Consider the following 22855-nt stretch of genomic DNA (forward strand, 5'->3'; position numbering starts at 1 on the left):
GCTTAATCCTGCCCGCAGGCATTATAAATTCGTGGAATCATTTTAAACTAACTTCTTAGCTTATTATTTACTTTGCCTGTTTTTATAATAACCCTACAACATAAATGTGGACCTCAAATCCATATAAAAGCCAGGTCATAGTTGCAAATTATGAAGAAAGATTTTTGTTTTCATTTCACCCTAGCATAGATAAAGACATGCTAGGTAATTTTCTTTGGTACCTGCTTTAGCGGGTGTATTTCAGTATTCCTGCTCACCCCCCACACCAGTTCTCTCTCTCACTGAAGGTGTCCTCTAGTCACAGGAATTTTTTATGTAATTCTTTACTTTGTCTGGCAAGGGACATTTTCTGGGAGGGAACATTCCTAGACGCTGTCTCCTTTCCCTGGGCAGTTGTTAAAAGCGAGTATTTTGGTAACAAAGTAATATGGGTGCCCTTTGGGTAGTCAACAGCTTCAAAGCTCAGGCTGCCGGTTTCTTGCATTTGCTCTGTAATTGGCCTCTGAGGATTTTCCTTATTTTCTTGCCAGCTCAGGCACACATGTTAAATAATCATTTTTTGATATTTTGTTGTAGATGGTTGTTCAGGTTATTGCTGGAACTGGAAGCCAACCATGACTTTCTTAAACAGTTCCCAGCCCTGCAACACAGTTTCTAATTTGCCTTTCTTTTCTCTTGTTGACAAGAGAATGGTGTGTCCTTACTATATTCTCAAATTATGCAGCCTATCTATATGGAAACTACTTCCTTCATAGTAATTCCCTAGAGATTCCCCAAACCTCCTGCTTCTCTACAGATCATGGATTCATCAGCTGTCGTCCTGAGATCACCCATCTCTGCTTGCTAGAGTAAACCTTCTACTTCTCAGATCCAATGGCTTCCAATTTTTCCTTTCTGTACTTTGTCGTCTCATGAAAGAACTCCTCAGTTATTGGACATTTCTCAGTTGATTCACATCTAAAAAGGTCTTTATTTAATTCTCAAACTTGACTGATTGTTTGCTTCAGTTCAGTTCAGTTCCTCAGTTGTGTTTGGCCCTGAGATCTCATGGAGTACAGCACGCCAGGCTTCCCTGTCCATCACCAACTCCCAGCGCTTGCTCAAACTCATGTCCACTGAGTCGGTGATTCCATCCAACCATCTCATTCTCTGTAGTCCCCTTTTCCTCCTGCATTCTCCAGCACCAGTGTCTTTTCTAATGAGTCAGTTCTTCATATCAAGTGGCCAAAGAATTGGAGCTTCAGCTTCAGCATAAGACCTTCCAATAAATATTCAGGACTGATTTCTTTTAAGATTGACTGGTTTGATCTCCTTGCAGTCTAAGGGACTCTCAAGAGTCTTCTCCAACACCACAGTTCAAAAGCATTAATTCTTCAGTGTTCAGCTTTCTTTATGGTCCAACTCTCACATCCATACGTGACTACTGGAAAAACCATAGCTTTGACTATATGGACCTTTGTTGGCAAAGTAATGTCTTTGCTTTTTATTATGCTGCCTAGGTTTGTCATAGCTTTTCTTCCAAGGAGCAAGCGTCTTTTAATTTCATGGCTGCAGTCACCATTTGGTTTGCTTAGGTATTGAATATAGTTTCAAAATAAATGATCCAGACTTCTGGTTTCAGTTCCAAAATTTAAAGAGCTTGGAGGTCATCATACTTGTCCTTGTAACAGGAAAAGAGCTGAAACACTGAAAATCATGCTTTTCTCAGACCCATTAGAGAACTGAGATCTCAGGGCAGATTGCTACTTGCTACTCGTGCATCTGGAAGGAATGGTAAATCTAGAGCTAACACCTGTTTCCATAGAGCAGGAGTCGCTGGAGCCTTAAACTGGTAGAGACAATGACGTGGTAATTTGTATGATTTGCTGGAGACAATGTAGAACAGCATGAAGTGGAAACCTCCTAGAGCCTGCAGTCCAGCATGTCCTCTTCCACAATCATGGATTTTACTTCTAGGGACCTCACCAGGTGCTCATCATGAAGAGCTAAGAAAGATCCCTTGGTGACGAGAAGAGGAAGGGAAAAGCAAACATTGGAAGATGCCCAAAGCAAACTTTGGAAGATGCCCAAAGCTGTCTCTATAACAAAGACCTACTATCCAAGGGGAAAGATGTCATCAGAACCTTATAAAACCTAGGTTAAAGGCATTTACACACTGCCACCCCCACTAGGAAAGATATAACCATCTGAATGCAGAGTTCCAAAGAATAGCAAGGAGAGATAAGAAAGCCTTCCTCAGCAACCAATGCAAAGAAATAGAGGAAAACAACAGAATGGGAAAGACTAGAGATCTCTTCAAGAAAATTAGAGATACCAAGGGAACATTTCATGCAAAGATGGACTCGATAAAGGACAGAAATGGTATGGACCTAACAGAAGCAGAAGATATTAAGAAGAGGTGGCAAGAATACACAGAAGAACTGTACAAAAAAGATCTTCACGACCAAGATAATCACTATGGTGTGATCACTGACCTAGAGCCAGACATCCTGGAATGTGAAGTCAAGTGGGCCTTAGAAAGCATCACTACAAACAAAGCTAGTGGAGGTGATGGAATTCCAGTTGAGCTCTTTCAAATCCTGAAAGATGATGCTGTGAAAGTGCCGCACTCAATATGCCAGCAAATTTGGAAAACTCAGCAGTGGCCACAGGACTGGAAAAGGTCAGTTTTCCAATCCCAAAGAAAGGCAATGCCAAAGAATGCTCAAACTACCGCACAATTGCACTCATCTCACACGCTAGTAAAGTAATGCTCAAAATTCTCCAAGCCAGGCTTCAGCAATATGTGAACTGTGAACTTCCAGATGTTCAAGCTGGTTTTAGAAATGGCAGAGGAACCAGAGATCAAATTGCTAACATCCACTGGATCATGGAAAAAGCAAGAGAGTTCCAGAAAAACATCTATTTCTGCTTTATTGACTATGCCAAAGCCTTTGACTGTGTGGATCACAATAAACTGTGGACTGAAAGAGATGGGAATACCAGACCACCTGACCTGCCTCTTGAGAAACCTGTATGCAGGTCAGGAAACAACAGTTAGAACTGGACATGGAACAACAGACTGGTTCCAAATAGGAAAAGGAGTACATCAAGGCTGTATATTGTCACCCTGCTTATTTAACTTATATGCAGAGTACATCATGAGAAACACTGGGCTGGAAGAAACACAAGCTGGAATCAAGATTGCTGGGAGAAATATCAATAACCTCAGATATGCAGATGACACCACCCTTATGGCAGAAAGTGAAGAGGAACTCAAAAGCCTCTTGATGAAAGTGAAAGAGGAGAGTGAAAAAGTTGGCTTAAAGCTCAACATTCAGAAAATGGTCCTATCGCTTCATGGGAAATAGATGGGTAAACAGTGGAAACAGTGTCAGACTATTTTTTTGGGCTCCAAAATCACTGCAGATGGTGACTGCAGCCATGAAATTGAAAGACGCTTACTCCTTGGAAGGAAAGTTATGACCAGCCTAGACAGCATATTAAAAAGCAGAGTCATTATTTTGCCAACAAAGGTCTGTCTAGTCAAGGCTATGGTTTTTCCAGTGGTCATGTATGGATGTGAGAGTTGGACTGTGAAGAAAGCTGAGCACCGAAGAATTGATGCTTTTGAACTGTGGTGTTGGAGAAGACTCTTGAGAGTCCCTTGGACTGCAAGGAGATCCAACCAGTCTATTCTGAAGGAGATCAGCCCTGGGATTTCTTTGGAAGGAATGATGCTAAAGCTGAAACTCCAGTACTTTGGCCACCTCATGCGAAGAGTTGACTCATTGGAAAAGACTCTGATGCTGGGAGGGATTGGGGGCAGGAGGAGAAGGGGGTGACAGAGGATGAGATGGCTGGATGGCATCACTGACTCGATGGACGTGAGTCTGAGTGGACTCTGGGAGTTGGTGATGGACAGGGAGGCCTGGCGTGCTGCGATTCATGGGGTCGCAAAGAGTTGGACACTACTGAGCGACTGAACTGAACTGAACTGACCCCCACTAGTCTTTCTGTTTCACTGAAGAGGGAAAGGAGAATACTAAGAAACATTTGTGAAAGTCACAACCCAGGGACAGGCCACTGAAAGACAGATTTAATTGTAGAAGTAAAGAATGCTTTTGTTCCCCCACATCTGACCACCACATCAGTAGTGGCTCTAGTATAATAACAATGTATTAAAACTGAAAGAGCTGCAAGATACAAACTTTATTTAAGGAGGAGTGCTTAGGGAAACCTTAGGACAACAGGGTCATCTATTAGAATGACTAAAGTCCAAGGCACTGACAATACCGAATTCTGGAAAGGACACCGAGAAACTGGAAATGTAGAATGATGCAGGCTACTTTGGAAGACAGTTTGGCAGTTTCTTACAAAGTTACAGTTTTACCATATAATCCAGCATTGCATGAAAATGTTTATGGTAGGTTTTTTTAAAATAATATATAAAAACTAGAAGCAATTAAGATGTCCTTCAGTATGGATAAAGAAACTGTGGGTCATCCATACAGCAAAGTGTTATTTAGTGTATTTACTGAATAATTAAACAAATGATCTATCATTTTCTATTTTTCCCATTACATAGAAATGCCTTATTTAGCTGTAAGAACACATTGAGGAATCTTAATGATACATTGCTGTGTGGAAACAAGTCAGTCTGGAAAGATTACGTATTGTATGATTTTTAGCTACATGTCACACTAGAAAATGAAAAGCTACAGAGTGTTTGCCAGATGTTTAGGGGGAAGTGAGGAAGGTTGAATAGGTGAATCACAAGAAATATTTTTTTTAAGGTGTGAACTATTTTGAATGATCCTGTAATGGGGAACACAAGACATTATGGATTTGTCAAAACCATAGACTGTTATAGTACAGAATGAATATTCATGTATGCAAACGAAAGAACAATTCAGCCAGAGGAAAAGGCGTTGATTTAAGTAACTCTGGAAGTGAGTGGAGTCTGCAAACATCAAGGCAAAAGGAACTGCATGTAAGTACTATGTCCTAACTGTTAAAGTTCTTTCCCATGAAGGTATGATGGAACAATCCTGATACTGTATACTTATGCATATACTGGAATTGAACAATTAAATGGATGAATGGAAGGTAGGAGGAGTCAAGTTTCTTACTGTGAGAGTCATATTTTACAGATAAACAAGGGAAGGGGGCTAGAATAATCCATATGGTAATGGGTTATGTTTGGAGACATCGGTATGAACTCATGTTTAGTCTAACCTAGACCCAGATATTTGCATATAGAAATATTTATTAATATACGTATACATATGTGTTAGTAAAGACACTCATATTTACTTGAGTGAAAGTCGCTCAGTCATGTCTGACTCTTTGTGACCTCATGGACTATACTGTCTATGGAATTCTCTAGGCCAGAATACTGGCATGGGTAGCCTTTCCCTTCTCCAGGGGATCTTCCCAATCCAGGGATTGAACTGGGGTCTCCTGCATTGCAGGCACTTTTTTTTTTTTTTTTTTTTACTAACTGAGCTATCAGGGAAGCCCTGTTTATAAATATGTGTATACATATGTGTTAGTGAACACACTCATATTTCCTTGACTTGTCAGCTCAAAGAGCCAAGAAGCAGTGACATCTCAGTATCTATGAATACACTTCTCACTCAGATTTTGGTTTCTAATACCATTTCCAAAAAAGGGGATGTTGGAGAAATAGTGGATTCTAGGGCTTGGGCAGAAGATATACAAAGATGGGCCTGGAGCATCTTATAGTGACACAAAATTAGGAAGAACTCAAGAAATACAAAAATAAAACCACAGCCCATCCACATTATGTTGAAGGTCACAGTAGTGAAGTCAAAGAGCTTCTGTGCCCCAAACTGGAACAATGCAAGCCACAAAATAAAGTGAATTATAACCCAAAGTACAAAACAAGTATCCATCTTGACAGGTACACACTGTTATATTTAAACTGGATAAGCAACCAGGACCTACTATACAGCACAGGGAACTCTGCTCAGTGTCCTGTGGCAGCCTGAATGGGAGAGGAGTTTGGGGTAGAGTAGATACATGTGTATGTATGACAGTCTCTTTGCTGTGTGCCTGAAACTATCACAATGTTGTTAATTGGCTATATTCCAGTATAAAGCAAAAGGTTAAAAAAAAGCAGCCACGAATCCATAGTGACGTAAAGAAATGATTGATTGATGGAGAGGAAGAGACAAACCCCCAACGCAGAGATATTCCAAAAAATAGTACGGATATTCTGCTTTCATAAGCCCCCAGGCCTGAAATATGGGTTGTGCACAGGCAGTATGGAAAGCAGGGAGACCAACTTTACGCTAGAAAAGTATGGCAAGCATGACCTCAGCACACGATCAAAGCCAGCATCAGTGGTGATAAGTCATGCTGATGGCATTTACCCTTGCTGTGATGAGACTGGCACTTCATTCTGTGATCTTCCTCCCTGGAACACCTAACTGCAGTCTAATAGAGTAACAGCTCTGATAAAGGGACATTCCACAAAATATCAATCAGAGCTCCTCAAAACTGTTCCCATCATCAGAAACAAGAGAAGCCTGAGAAACCATCACAGTCAAAAGTTACCTAAAGAGGAACTTCCCTGGTGGTCCAGTGGTTAAGACTTGGCCTTCCAATGCAAGGGGTGCAGGTTCGATCCCTGGTTGGGCAGCTGAGATACCACGTGCCTCCCGTCCAAAAAGCCAAAAACATAAAACAGAGACAATATTGTAACAAATTCAATAAAGACTTTAAAAAGGGTCTGCATAAAAAAAAAAAAAAAAAAAAAGGAAAAAAAAAGTTGTCTAAAGAGACAGGACAGCTACAGGTGATGTCATACCCTGAGTAGAATCCCAGAAAAGGACATTAGCTAGAGACTGCTGCTGCTGCTTAGTTGCTTCAGTCGTGTCCGACTCTGTGTGACCCCATAGATGGCAGCCCACCAGGCTCCCCTGTCCCTGGGATCCTCCAGGCAAGAACACTGGAGTGGGTTGCCATTTCCTTCTCCAGTGCATGAAAGTGAAAAATGAAAGTGAAGTTGCTCGGTCATGTCTGACTCTTAGCAACCCCAGGGACTGCAGCCTACCAGGCTCCTCCATCCATGGGATTTTCCAGGCATGAGTACTGGAGTGGGGGTGCCATTGCCTTCTCCGTAGCTAGAGACTAAGCCAATCTAAATAAGAATGCATCAAGCCTGGTTGATTAATTCTAACAATGTACCATATTGATGTAAGATGATTTATGGGAACTGCCTATACTATTTTCTCAGTTCTGTATATCTACAAGAACTCTGAAATATACAGTGTATTTTTTTTTAATTACTCCCAGAAGCTGGAAGGCAGTCTCTTATAACCAGTCATCTTCATGAAAAAATCAGATTGTCGCTCCTTTGAGGAGATAAGATTTTTTTCCCCTCCTCTGGAAGCTTTCAGGCTTTATTTATTTTGTTAAATCCAGACTGTTCTTAAGTTTCGTGACAATCTTTTAGATGTGGTCTTCTGTCATTTATCTTGATTATCACACTATAGCCTTTTTGTTCTGAAGAATGTTGTGTTTTTTCGTGTCTGAGTTGTTTTCACTTTGTATTTGTTACTTTTCTCTGCATTCTCTGATTTCCTTTTTAGTGACTTCCATCAGTAAGATGCTGGACCGCACGGAACCTACTTGTGACTGTTTTCTTCATTCTGTCTACCTTTATCAGGTGGCTCAGATGGTAAAGGGTCTGCCTACAATGTGGGAGCCCGGGGTTCAATCCCTGGGTCGGGAGGATCTCCTGGAGAAGGAAATGGCAACCCACTCCAGTATGCTTGCTGGAAAATCCCGTGGACAGAGGAGCCTGGTAGACTACAGTTCATGGGGTCTGAAAGAGTCGGACACGACTGAGTGACTTCACTTTCAGTTTGACTTTATCCTACTCTATCTTCCAGTCCTGCTATTGACGCTTTTTATTTTGGCAATATTATTCTTAATTTCTAAGAACTCATTATTTCTCAACATCCTATTTCCTAATAGATAATTTTCCTCTCAAATTTGAGGTTGAAATAATGTCTATCTTATTTGTTATCTTTTTACTCATCTGATTCACCGGTTGCTATTTTTTCTTGCTGATTTTTTTTTTTAATCATATCTCTTGTACTTCTTGGTTGTCTCTTTATATTTAAGGATGAAGAACATGTTGATGATTGTTAGAGTTGATGTGAGATTCTTGTGTACTTTTGCAGGCTCTGAGAAGAAGCAGGCTGGCTTCCCTTCAAGGTGCCTTAGAAGGGAGATGACTACCTGTGAGATTAAGGTCATTCAAACACAGCATCAGAAGGGTTATACTCTGTACCAGGAACACCCAGTAATGCAAACTCTTTCTTGGTAATTTGCTTTATTTATTTGCAGGAGAGGCTTGTATATTTTTTACTGCAGAAGGAAAGGAGGTTTCTTAGGTTCAGGGTGAGGGTGGAGCAAGTGGCACTGCCAATCCTACTTAACCCTCCCGGTCATCCCCGTCTTTCCTTGTGTCCCACTCCAGCATCCGTACCTGCCCCCTCCACACTGGGAGCCTGCCATGCATCTCTCTATCAATTGGGCTCTCCCTAACCTCAAAGCTATCTCCTTAGCACAGTCCCATCTGTTTCCAACATGTGAAACCATCCTGGACATCCCTTGATAACTGCCATTTCCCTTCTCTCTCTGGTTGAGAATTTATTTTCTTGGAGTATGATTCTACCCACATTGCCCCGAGCTTTGAGAGAGAACAGGAAGAAGAGGCATGTAACAGATCTGCTCCTCTGAAATGAAAGCATCACGTCACTTTTTAAATAGGAAGACTTTTTAAATAACATCACATCACGTTTATAAATAACGCTCACATCACAAGATAGTACATCTGCTAATTTACGTCGTCTTCATTATCTGATTCATAAATAGATGGGAAATCATTTGAGGACTGCATTTGTAATTCTTAGTCACCTCATTGTAGAAATCACTTCATGTAATTGTTCTTCTCTATAAATACACAAGAAGACCAGGGCTCTGAGTGGAGAGCCCTTAACTGACTCAGGTCTTTGGATTTTGGAATGAGCTGGGTCCAGTTTGGGTTCTGGAATTCTCACAGGCTGGGAGGTTCTGAGCAGGTGCTGAATTTCTCTAAGACCCCGTTCTCTCATCTATGAAATGAGAAAACAGAACGTGCGTCGTGGAGTTGATGTGAGGATAGAATCAGATTATACAGCACTCAGCACAGGGCTATAAGTGATCTAGCCTAATAAATATTGCTCTTTTCATTGATTATGATGATCATCTAGGTTGACTCGACTTGCATACCCAGTAAACATTCGTTTTTGTGGTTAATAATGATCGCGTAATTTAACATCCTTTCTTTTTTGCCAAAATTGATTATTTTATTAACAATATCTTTTTTTTTAATTGGACTATTGTTGCCTTACAATGTTGTGTTAGTTTCTGCTATACAGCAAAGTGAACCAGCCATACATATACATATTAATTTGATATCCTTTCACTTTGTCACATGATAAGTGATGTAAGTTGTAAAAGGGAAGGGAGAAAGGAGTTTAACTTTGTGAGGAAGAAAGCTCAAGAGGGAAAATAAGTGCTGCAATGAGAAAAAAAAAAAGATATATATATATGTATATAAAACCCCAAATATGAGAAGTAGAGGGCCCATCAGCAGCACTTGTGATCCACATATGTTTTACCTCAGAAGTTGGTTTGTAAATGACTTTTGTCAATGACGGTTATAAAGAATAACATTGAAATGTTTGACTCCAGCAGAATCTGGAATTAGACCTAGAAGGGACCAGACTGAAGCAGATACACTGGTTTTTGAAGTCGTTGGATAGGAGGAAGAGAAATATCAGGAGGCATTTTACTTTTCATTATGGGTTTCAACAATAGCGCGATTATACAAATAGTCTTCTGAGCACAGAAAACAAAACACACATAACTTCCGTGTGGGAAACAAAAGAAGCTTTTGAAAGCATCCAAGGGGATGGGAGATGAAGCCATCAGAGCTGGGGTAGAGAATGGGGTGTTGGGAAAGGTTGTATTTAACTCCAGTATCCAAACCCAAAGATTAATTCCATGGTTCCGATTCAGGGGAGTGGGAGTGGTGTGGGAAAGAGACAGCAGTTTCCCTTTCCTCAGCGCGGTATTAATTTTAGAGGCTCTCTCCGTTGAGTGCGCACTTTTCTCATTTGTTTGACCAGCACTGTCAGGGAGCAAGGAGACTCCTCCCGGCATATATTTTCCCATTTACCAGGGTCCCTGTTTACCCTGATCACACACTGTCCTGCATGAGCTGCTCTGTCTGTTAACCCCACATGGCTGCTAATTAGCAGGTCACTTGCAGGTTAGAGGTGTGCTTGTGTTGTGCTTCTCGGCTTGCTGTTGTGTTATTATAACAACTGCAAATGCCATATGCAGCTGCCATACGGGGTGTGCTCAGCAGGCTGCTTGTATAATTACAGGCATTAGCCAGAGATGGAGCCTGCCAGCTGACATTCAAGAGGCAATAATAACTTAATTTCCCTCATAGCAAATTGGCTCTTTAATAGGGAATTCAGTTACACTCCGAACTCAGGGATGGCTTGAGAATTCCAGCAAGCACATTTCTGTCCAGTTATTAGCATCAGGGGTGGGGTAGGTGCAGATATACCAAACTCCGTCTCCTTGGCTGCCTAAAGATAAACCAAAGGTTGTTATTATTCCACACTTTTAATATTTCCAAAGAAAGGATGTATTATCAGAGAAGCCAACTGGCCTCAATGAAGGATTTGTCACAGTACGTACAGTCTTAAGTGCGTCGTGAAAGGCTTTTGCACTTTTTGCCCACCTGGTGTCTCTTACTGAGCACTGTTCAGGAACCACTTTGCTTTGTTGTGGTGTTTGGAACTAAATTGACTAAAGATTTCATCTGGGGATAAATTCCCTGCGACTCAACTTAACTGGGTCTTTGCTCATGTTTTCCTTTAGCCCAAATATTTCTCCTCTCATTCTCTACCCATCGAACATCTGTGCAAAGCCATTCCCTCTGTGATAAGTTTCTTGATCCTTCTCTCTACCTCCAGAGGGTATGGTTGCTTTCTTCTTGTTGCTTTTCTAGCATTTGGTATAATAATTAAAACTCTTTATCTCTCAGAAGTCTTTGTGCCCACACCTGTCTCAGAGTTGACTGAGAGCCCCTGGCAGCATCTGTTTTAGATCCATCTTGGTAACACCTAAAATGCCTTTTCCCCAGCAGGTGCCAGAAGCAGTTGTTAGATGGATTTAAAATATATTGAAAAAGCTATAGTCATTTCTGTATTTTAAAATATGTATAGAACTTTAATCACAAGGACAAACAGATATTATAAAAGATTAATGGCTTGATTATTTAAAATAAAGCCTAGCTTTACACAGTATATGTAAACAGATTTGTCTCTATATATATATGTTAAACAATATTTATATTTTGTATACATTTTGTACCTATATTTATACATGTATGTCTTCATATACACATACATGATGATCTTTGCACCTATATCTGCATCTATTATTTTTCTGTTCTGTGCTATTTAACTGAGATTGCAACGAGCATTTACAGATAGTAGTTCTGGCAACAAGTGTATAAGGTTAAATAGTAATGGATATGATTATAATTGTAGAAATAACAATTATAACTCTAAGATTATGGAAGAAGGTTTACCTACTTGTAAGTTTGGATTAAACATTCTATGAAACTTATATATTTAAATAAATTAAAAATCTTGCCTTTTGAGTCTTTTACTAAAAAAAAAAAAAAGATTGCAAACTTATCATGACCTGGAAAGACTTGATATCCTCTGAAATGATAAAAGAAAACTAAAAATTGTTATATACATTTGGAATGTAGATTTGTATGAGATAATCTGGTGATAAATATTTATGTACCTAAAGTCCAGGAAGATATGCATACACAATAATATTAAATACATAGCAGGATTTGGATTACTTTTGACTTATTTATTTTGCTAATCTGTATTTCCTAAAATGTTTATGAGTTCAGGAAAAAATGGTTACTAATGTGTAATTTTATTAATATATTTTCAAAGGTTTATAAGAGGAAGGATTTTGGCACCTCTGAATTCTCTTTAAATAATGTCCACAAATGAGGTCTGGAAGTGCTGGGGGTTTTTATGCTTAAGAAGTAGGCGTAATTTATTTTGTATGAATTAAGTGTTTAAGATAGATAATGTGCTTCTGGGTTCACAGGTGCAATGCAGATGCGGCAGGAAATTAAGACATTTTGAGGTGAAAAACACCAGTCAGTGCTAGGGCTGAAACAATATTAAATTCAACATGCACTTAATTTAGTTATTTGTTTATTTTGTGTTTATTTTGTAGGAAGTTCAAAGTAGTTGGATTGGGCAGTGACAAAGGAACAATTCGTTAAAACTTGCTGTTGTTCAGTCGCTAAGTCACATCTGACTCTTGGCGACCCCATGGACTGTAGCTCATCAGGCTCCTCTGTCCATGGGATTTCTCTGGCAAGAATACTGGAGTGGGTTGTTACTTCCTTCTCCAGGGGATCTTCCTGACCCAGGGATCTAACCTATGCTTCTCCTACATTGTCAGGCAGGTTCTTTACCATTGAGCCACCAGGGAAGCCCCAAAGCTGGCTGATCTTGTACCAAATTCAACTAATATGCTATTTATATTGATAACACAATCTCTCTCTCTCTCTCTCTCTCTCTCTCTCTCTTTTTATATTGGAATAGAGTTGATTAACAATGTTGTTTTCTATATCTATGACTATTTCTGTTTTGTAAATAAGTTCACCATTTTTCTAGATTCTACATATAAGCAATATCATACGACATTTTGTCTTTGAGAGATTGCATTTTCTGAAGTTTATTTCTATGTGTTTTATTTAGTTTCTGTAAAAGAGTATTTTATTCTAGAGGGGCGACGGTCACATCAACCTCCAGGTGCAAGGAAGGTGAAAGACAGAAGGAATACAGCCAGACTGCTGGCTCAAGCTATCTATGTCCTACCCTGTGCATTAAGCCAAACTGTACTTTTCAGGGAAATTGTATTTGATAATTTAAATGACTTGAAAACTGATATATGAGAGACGCAGTCTGATTCCTTTATGTGTTCATTCATTTGACAACCACTTATTGAGTGCCAGCTCTATCCCCCAAAGTCAAAAGGGTTATGTATCACAGAGAGGGCCCAAGTTCGTGGAGACTGTTCTCAGACCCTTATGTATCTTGAGTTTTTGTTCTGGAGGTGAATCATGGGTCCACACAGCATTCTCTGTGGCGGGCTGTTAGGCTGGGAACAACAACCATCTCAGTGCAGACAGACAGTAAGGTGTGCTGGGCTGGGCCTTAGGGGCCGGATGAATTCTTGAGAAAGGAGCCCGGAGAAGCTGGGTAGGGGTCAGGCTGTAAATACGGTCTGATTTAGACAGTGTCCACCTTGTGTCTGGCACATTGCTTTACAAATGTTATTTTATTTAATCAGCATAACAGATAGGTATTATTCTAACCCGACATTAGCACATCAAGCGTCTACTTTTAATTCCAGCCAGGGCCAAGAAGCTTGGAAAACAGAGGATCGCAGCAGGCAGCCACACCGGGCATGAGAAGACCTCACAAAGGAAAATGTAGGTCCGAAGTCTGAAGTGTCAGTTATGTTTCTAACAATTGCATATGGACTTCATTAACCAGCTAGCTAAATGGTCCTTATTTTAGCATCCCACCAGCTGGAGGGGTTTCTAGGAGGAAACGTGAGAAGGGAAAAAGTCTAGGAATCTCAGGTTCCCCAGGGCCTTCTGGAATTCTAACAGATTAAGCAAGATAAGGTCCACTCTGAACTCCCCTCTCTTCTTCCTGCACCCCTCTGTGCAGTCACCTCATGGATGAATAAGACCAGAGCACCTGTATCTGTCCAGGAGGGGCCGGAGCTGTTTTATTTGCATCCCTTTGGGCTTCTGAGGCTGCACTCCCCTAGGGAATGCAAGGCAGAAGCAGAAAGTCTTCATTCAGCACCAGCTCTCTGTGGGAAACGTGTGTCTCTCTGCCACGAGGGCTCTTCATTATATGTTTTCTATTACATCTTTAGCACAGCTTTGTGTTGCCTTTTCCCATAGGTTAAATATAATGACAGGTAACCTAATCCTGAAGGTAACAGAATCATCTTCGAAGACACAAGGCTCTATTTAATTCTTGCCAAATGACAGAACATACCCAGACTTTGAACAGACCTCCGCAGAACCCCAGTAAGTTTTTGTATCTTGCCGAGCTTGGAGCCAGATCGTCCCTTTCTTTTCTTTCTCCCGCTCCCAGGCTGGATCCGATTTCACATCCATCGATCCGTAAGAGGATAATGGTATCACCGTTCAAGACAGGCAGCCATGGAGAATTGTTTTATGTGCTTCTGATACTCAAGAAGTTTCGGTGGCCTGGGCTACGTCTCACTTTTCAAGGAGAGTCAATTCCAGGGCAGAAGACAGTGTGGCAAAGAAAAAACAAATGGGCTTTGGAATCAGGTGGACATGGGTGGGAAGCACAGCTCTGCCTCTTATTAGCAATGATCTTAGTCAGTGCTGGGGCCTCAGTTTCCTAACTAGTAAAATGATGATAAACCCATACCCGGCTTGTAGAAATTTGCAGGACAGAATTAAGGAAATACGTGAATCTATATTTCAAGGACAAGTCATTGTGTGTGTGGGGGGGAGTGTTATCTCACTTGGCCTCATTTGTGTGTGTGTGTGTTTAAATGTTTATGTTTATTTATTTATTTGTTTTTGGCTGTGCTGGGTTGTCGTTGCTGAGTGGGCTTTTCCGTAATTGTGCAGAGCAGGGGCTGCTCTCTAGTTGCGGGCTTCTCATTGTGGTGGCCTCCTTGTAACTCCCGGGCTCTAGAGCACAGGCCCAGTGGTTGTGGCTCGTGGGCTTAGTTGTTCCACAGCCTGTGAAATCTTTCTGGACCAAGGATTGAACCTGTTTCCTGCATTGGCAGGTGGATTCTTTAACACTGAGCCACCAGGTAAGCCATATTTTGTGTGTGTGTGTTTTAATATTTGTTTATTTGGCCGTGTCGAGTCTTAGTTACGGCACTTGGGATCTTTGTTCCATCACACTGGATCTTTCATTACAGAGCACAGACTCTCTAATGGTGACGTGAGGGCTCAGTAATGGCAGTTTGCAGGCTTAGTTTCTCCACAGCAAGTGGGATCTTAATTCCCAGACCAGAGATCAAACCCACATCCCCTGCATTGCAAGGCAGATTCTTAACCACTGGACCACCAGGGGAGTCCCTCACTTGGTCCCACTTTGAAGGTCATTTGAAAATCCTGCAGAGTGTTATCACCTTATCCGAGAGTGTGTGCCATGCTGTCCTCTGCACGGCCTGTAGTTACAGAGTTTCATGTTGGGACAGTAACTGGCGTTAATGTTGGGGGACGCCCAGATTCTGTGCCTGGACTCTGTGTGTATTTGTGGAAAGCACTACCAAGACCTGTGATAGAGTGGGATGGGTATTGTCTTAGGCGCTGAGAATAAAACACATGCTCCCTGCTCCTCCGACCAGCAGGAGAGCCTGGGGCCACTGCAGGGCCTGAAGGATGCTCGAGTGTCAGGGAGTTCACAAAGACGGTTAGCGTCAATTCTGTCAGGGATAAGGAAGAATGAGGACAGGCATCCGAGAGTAATCCTTGAGCTGAGATCTGAGGCTGAGTAGGTGTTTTTTGAGGTCCAGGTGGCTCAGTGGTAAAGAATCTGCCTGCCAATACAGGAGACATAAGAGACATGGGTTTGATCCCTGGGTTGGGAAGATCCCCTGGAGTATATACTTCTAATTGAAGTATAGTTGCTGTACAATATTATTTAAGTGACAAGTGTACAATATAGTGATTCATCCTTTTCAAAGGTTATACTCCATTTACAGTTATTATAAAATATTAAGTGTATTCTCCATGTTGTCCAGTATATCCTTGTAGCTTATTTTATACCTAATAGTTTGTACCTCTTAATCCCTGACCCTTATACTGCCCTCCCTCCCCACTCTCCACACTGGTAACCACTGGTTTGTTGTCTATGTCTATGAGTCTGCTTCTTTTTCATTATATTCACTCATCTGTTATATTTTTTAGATTCCACGTATAAATGACATCACACAGTATTTGTCTTTCTCTGTCTCCCCTCCAAGTCCATTCCTCCTTTAGAAAACATTGTGTGTGTGTACTCAGTCGTGTCCGACTCTCTGGAACCTCATGGATTGTATCCCACCAGGCTCCTCTGTCCATGGGATTCTCCAGGCAAGAATGCTGGAGTGCGTTTCCATGTCCTCCTCCAAAGGATCTTCCCGACCCAGGTATCAAACCCACGTCTCCTGCACTCTTGCATTGGCAGGCAGATTCTTTACCACTGAGTCAGCAGGGAAAAGGTAGATTAAGAAATGGTTAAAAGTTCAGTGGCTGGAGCATAAGTAGACAGAGAGGGATAAAGAGATGACTGGGCCCAGGTTCTGCACAATAAAGCCAGAATGAGATACCACTGCATACATATCAGAATGGCTAACACAGAACACTGACAGCATCGCAGCCTGGTTAGTGTGTAGAGGAACTCTCTCTCATGCATCATGTGTGAGAATGTAAAACGGTATTGCCACTCTGGCAAACAGTGGAGCTGTTTCTTATAAAACTAAACAGAATGATCATCCAACCCAGCGATTACACTCTTGAGCATTTATCCCAGAAAAATGACAACTGATGTTTATGTACAAAATGATGTGCATTGAAAGATTGTAGCAGTTTTATTTGTAGTATTCCCAAAATGGAAATGACCCAGATGTCCTTCAGCAGGTGAATGATTAAATTGTGGTCCATCCATACCATGAAATATAACACTACTTGGCAGGAAAAAGGAGAGACTAGTGACGTGCAAATCATGAGTGTCTGGGGCTTGATGCTTAGCGAGAAGAGCCAGTACCAAAAAGATTACCGGCTGCGTGGTTTTAGTATCCTGGTCATGATGTCGTACTGTAGTTTTGCAAACGCTGTCTTTAGGGGAAACTGGGTGAAGAGTAGAAGAGATCCCTCTTTATTATTTCTTATAGCTTTATGTGAATCTTTAATAATATGAAATTAAAATTTAGTGAAAACCAACAAAACAACAACAAAATCATACTGCTCAGAATTCTACAAGTTTTTAAAACATTTTATTATTCTTTTTAATTTCGCTGTGCTGAGTCTGATTTGCAACATACAGGATCGTCACTGTGGCATGCTGGATTTGTAGCTGTGGCACGCGAGCTCTTAGGTGTGGCCTGTGGGATCTATTCCCTGACCAGGGATTGAAGCCAGTCCCCCCTGCATTGGGACTGTGGGGTCTTAACCACTGGACCCAAGGGAAGCGCCCTCTCAATACCATTTTTTGTGTATTTTGTTACACATACATTTTTTGAAAATCAAAAAGCACATTTTTAAGCAACTATTGTACATTCTGCTATGCAAGAATAATAATATATACAATTTGAGGTTTTTATTTGTAGATGAAATAATCCTCAATGCTTTCTTTAAGCAGAAGCACTTATTAAAGGATTTTAAGTAGTTTTGAGACTCTCCAGGAGAGCCAGAGTCCGTCTTATGAAAGGTATGAAAATGCATAATTCCAGGCTGAATACCAGGAGTCCTAGGACTGCTGTCTGGAGGAGCTGGACATTCTGCATCATGCCTGCTAGGACGCGACTGCATGGGCATCACTTGTGACTTTTCTTGAAATTGCTTCTGGCTTCCGAGGTCTTCTTAATGATTTCACTAAGAACACCTTAAAACCTAGACACCTCCCCCTCATCTGCCATCTGTATCCTTGCTACAAATTTAGGTGAAGATGCAAGTATTCTGGATTCTACCTTAGGCATATTGCTTTTAAGCCAAAACTAGGATGCATGTTCAAAGATGCTAGATGGACATAAATTACAAATTACACTTATGCCCACCCTTTGGTTTACATTTCCAAGAAAGAACAACGCTTCTCTAGACCTACAATGCAGACAAATCCGATTTTCCTTCCTGAACAGTAGTTTTTAAAATATTTTCACTATGTACTGTCCTCCTCCCAGGCCACCATTATCCCCTTTGTCCTAATTGTAGTTGTTTGCTGCTGCTGCTGAGTCACTTCAGTTGTGTCCGACTCTGTGTGACCCCATAAACAGCAGCCCACCAGGCTCCCCTGTCCCTGGGATTCTCCAGGCAAGAACACTGGAGTGGGTTGCCATTTCCTTCTCCAATGCATGAAGGTGAAAACTGAAAGTGAAGTTGCTCAGTCGTGTCCGACTCTGAGCGACCCCATGGACTTCAGCCTACCAGGCTCCTCCATCCATGGGATTTTCCAGGCAAGAGTACTGGAGTGGGGTGCCATCGCATTCTCCGTAGTTGTTTAGTCACTAAGTTTCTTCCAACTCTTTGCAACCCCATGGACTGTAGCCTGTCAGGCTCCTCCGTCCATGGGATTCTTCAGGCAAGAATACTGGAGTGGGTTGCCACTTCCTCCTCCAGGGCATCTTCCTGGACCAGGGATCGAACCCACGTCTGCTGTGTCTCCTGCATTGGCAAATGGGTTCTTTACCACTGAAGCCACCTGTGAAGCTCTTTCTCCTGACTAAATTCTTTAAATCCGTAAGACAGATCTTAGAGGAAAAAAAATTGCTCTTTAGTAACTGTGTTAATGTTAATCCCTATGAAAATATCTAGTGTAGAATTTTGCACATACTCAGTAAAATTTAGTTGCTTTGGCTGTTCCATCCCTTAGTTATTTCATGAAGATTTCTTGATTCTTCCTTTTGAAATCAATTGCTCTTTCTTCTCTTCTACCTTCATAACAACTACCACTTATCTGAAGGTGTCTGGTTCATCTTACTGAATATGTACACCTTAGTGATATGTAATTTTTTACTGTTTTGAAAATGAAACCTAAATCCTCTCACCTAGTCATTTATTTCCAGTTTTACTCAAATATATGTGTTTGAAATCTCATTTGATTTTTAGTTTTCTATGCTACGTCTGCTAAGTATATATATATTTTTTCTGCCTTTAAGGACATTTCTTCCCTTTTCTTCCCTTCCTTCCTTCTTCCCTCCCTCCCCAAAATATTTGGGTTTTCCTGCTTAAGAATTCTTAAGTGTATTGTGTGGTGTGTCTGTCTGTGTGCAGGGGAGGTTGGGATGGGAAGAGATGAGGGATTTCATCACCACCTAATGAGCCAGACATAACTGTCACATTCTTTGTAACCAACACACACGTCCAGAGAGCCGTCACTAACTAGTGTCAAGGGCTACCTGAACGTCTAGCTTGAGCGTGATAAAAATTTCCAAATAACGATTTAAGAAAATAATTGTTCACTTGGCAACTATGAACTTATGTTAAGTTTTCCTGTGTTTAAGAAAAAGATATAGCTCTCGAGAAACACAAAACTCAGAAGTCAAATAAAGAAAGAACTGGAGGTCCAGAACTGATTTCCACTGGGAATTATTAAACTGTAAAATATCAAGAGTACCTATGCATGCATACTCAGTCATGTCCAACTCTTTACAACCCCGTTGATTGTAGCCCCCAGGCTCTGTCCATGGGATTTTCCAGGCGGGAATACTGGAGTGCGTTGCCATTTCCCCTCTTCCTCACTCAGGGATTGAACCCGTGTCTGCTGTGTCACCTGGATTGGCAAGCAGGTTCTTTACCACTGACCCACTGGCAAAGCCCATGTTTACCTCAGCCCCACCCAAAAGAGAATTCCCCCGTTCCCTTCAGAGACCTCATAAAATTGTGTGCTTTCTTCCTCTATGACAGAAATTATTCTCTTTGTCTTCATGGCTCCTGAAGGCAATCATGGGTTTTCTTTAAACTGAAAAGAAATCTAGTGTAACATTATAGCACAGTACCCTTTCTACTTTGCCTAAGCTTTCTTTCTTTCTTTTTTTTTTCCAATGCTGTCTCCAACTTTGGGTCAGAATCAGCTACTGTAACCCCCAACATGGGCCTGGTAGGTAGTTGCATGAACTCCATTTTTCATGACAGCAGTATCCAAATGCCGAATTTAAAGTATTTGGGAGCTTCCCTGGTGGTGCGATAGATAATAATCTGCCTGCCAATGCAGGGGACACGGGTTCAGTCCCTGGTCTTGGAATATTCCACATATTCCAAGGAGCCACTAAGCCCAATGATGTCACAACTGCTGAAGCTGGCGTGCCTAGAGCCTGTGCTCTGCAACAACAGAAGCCTGTGTGTTACAACTCGAGAGTAGCCCCCACTCTCTGCACCTAGAGAAAGCCCGTGTGCAGCAGCGAAAACCTAGCACAACCAAGCATGAAGGAAAGAAGGAAAGGATTAAAAAGGTATTCATATTTAGTAACAGCATGAAATTCTTGATGTATCTTCCGTTTCCACCAAGGTGCATTTGTGAATGGCACCTTGGAGATCGCCATAGGGAACTACTGACTGATCTCCAAGGTAAATGTAAAAATGCAGCTCTCTAAACAATGATTTGTGGCATGTGTTTGGAAAATGAAGTGTTTAGGCACTGGCCCAAATATTAAGTGGAAATTGGTGCTGCAAGGCAGATGTTTACCATCCCTAAACAAATGGACCGCAGAACTCCATGAGTCTCCCAGCTGTTGATATGCTCTAGTTTCAGCAAGAAGAGAGTCATTTAAAATGAAATCCCTTTGCCTTTGTAGAAACACAGTTGTGGGTGAAAATGTCATTTGATTTCAGAAACACAAGCTGCTGATGACTTGTTTAGAAATACATGGAGTCCATGCAGGATGAATGCAGGCAGTGGCCCAGGATAAACATGGCGACCGATGGTGGAAAAGTCTCACAAAGTAAAACCCGCTTCATAAGGGGATGGCCGTCTGGTCTTCTGATCAGTATGGCCCTGAATTTCCAGTCTGTTTGCAGGAGGACTGTGCTTCATGTGGAAAAGCCAGCACTTGTCTTTCTCAATTCCGTTCTTCATAGTTAAGGAATAATCCTTCAAGTTTCAGGCATTGTGTTGCTTATAGATTTCAGACATCCTGTTTCTTGTCATTTTTAGTATGATTGCAATTTTTTTTTTATTTCTGAGTTTTCAGCTATTTTGGTGGGTTCTCTTGAAATATTATTTCAAATTGAAAATCTCAAGAAATGCTTATTGAACTGATTCTAAAAGTAACACATCATTAACCTCTTTTATCTAAAATGTAAATCAGAAAAGAGGGAGAAGAAAGAGAGGCACAAAGTTAGTTTTATATTAGAGTATTATTTTGGATAATATGGTAACTTTTCCACTTGTCATGGAGCTATTACCAAAGATGGGGGTGGGGGAGGGTAGAATTAATTTCCTCTAAAATATCTCTTACTTTGATTTTTTTAAGTACCAGTGAACTGGGCTACAAATTCATTCCACCAACATTCAGAGCTCTTTGCTCTCACAACTGTCCTGCTGGAATCAATAAGCTGTTGATTAAAAACCTTGTTACTTAATACATTTAGTAAGCTTAATCTGTTTTTTAGAAACCTAAGCACTTTCATGTCACTAGCTGCAGGGGTAGAGACAAAAGCTGTGGCTAATTATTAACAACTTCACAAAGCTGATATTGAATTTCTAATGTATCCCAAATGCCCCTTCCTCCCACCCCCACCCCCATTAGTTCCTGTGTCCCACCAGCTCACACATTGTAAGCTTGGTGAATGACTTTCAGTTTAAGATCCTAAAGTTTCAGAAAAACTTGAAACAATAACAAATTCTCTGGTCATTTTGAAACAGTTCTGTACCGCAGCAACATCTGGATACAAAGGGGAGTCATTGCTGGCTGGAAGAGGGCCAATGGCATCCTTCCGCTCCACCTGCTTCAAGATGGGTGACTCCCAGCTGCTGAGTAAAGAGGAGGAATGGGGTCAGGATGGCCTTGTAAAACAGGCCAAGCTGGGTTAGACGTGTTTCAGTTCTCAGATCCCTATTCCTTCCCCTGCAACCTCTCCTGAGCTTCAGAATTGCATTTCCAACTGCCAAATATACAAACATTTCCTGACTTGCAGAAGACAATAGCTAAGGACTATACTGAGAGTTGGGGACCAGAGACAGATTTCAAACCGAAAACTAGTCCTCGGTTTGTCCCTGGGGGTGTGTCCTGGTAGGGAAGGTGACATAATTAAGGCACCCAGTGAAGCTGGGGCTTAGTCTGTGGGGTCACTGTGAGTTGGACATGACTGAAATGCCTTAGCAATGAAGCTGGCATTTATTGTTGAGGGCTCTGACTTCTGCATAGCTAGCCCTGTACGCCATATAACGTTATGCTTAGAACATGCTGGAATCATTATGTATCAGACACGAGTCTCACTGGTAGAACAAGGTCTAAGACCAGGACAATAAGATCATTTTCCCCTGAAATCTGCCTATCTCATTAAGCTTTTCATGGGTGATATAACTTCTCCTTTCCTCCAAACATGCAGGGGTCCCCTGACTATCCCTGCTAAGCATGCCATTTCCATTATGGTTATAAATTATGTGCCTGGCCCTCAGAGCTTCTTATCCCACATTACAGATACTTATTGAAGATGAACTATTATATGACAGCACAAGGAAAAATGAACTTTGGGAAGTAAAACTAACGGATTTTTTTTATAAACCATTAATCCATCTAGCAAGTTGTGATATAGATAATTTCCATAGAGTGTATAGTTCACATGGATTATTCCTGAAATTATAACACACACACATGCGCAGTCTTTACAAATAACACCATCAGTTTAATATTTTATTAATGATGTAGCTTGATTCTACTTTTTCCAGTTGAATTTCTGAGTTATATTTACTTTTATAATTATTATTAATTGTTGGTTTTCTTTTGTTTAGGTTCTGAAATG

At 41.1% G+C, this 22855-nt stretch overlaps 1 long non-coding RNA gene across 2 annotated transcripts in view; it reads left to right on the top strand.

The window, feature by feature from the left end:
* The window catches only part of LOC139177548 (uncharacterized), a 42402-nt gene extending 24060 nt beyond the window's left edge, over positions 1–18342 (top strand). The window contains exons 2-6 of one of the 2 annotated variants that reach the window (XR_011561996.1): positions 4776–4972; positions 7599–7675; positions 8196–8337; positions 13537–13615; positions 14298–18342. This is a non-coding gene — a long non-coding RNA (uncharacterized lncRNA). The remainder of the gene's footprint in view (positions 1–4775; positions 4973–7598; positions 7676–8195; positions 8338–13536; positions 13616–14297) is intronic. The other variant, XR_011561997.1, reaches the window with a different exon arrangement.
* Positions 18343–22855: the final 4513 nt, after the last annotated feature.

The sequence above is a fragment of the Bos indicus genome, chromosome 19, assembly GCF_029378745.1.
Source record: "Bos indicus isolate NIAB-ARS_2022 breed Sahiwal x Tharparkar chromosome 19, NIAB-ARS_B.indTharparkar_mat_pri_1.0, whole genome shotgun sequence".
Lineage (NCBI taxonomy): Eukaryota > Metazoa > Chordata > Mammalia > Artiodactyla > Bovidae > Bos > Bos indicus.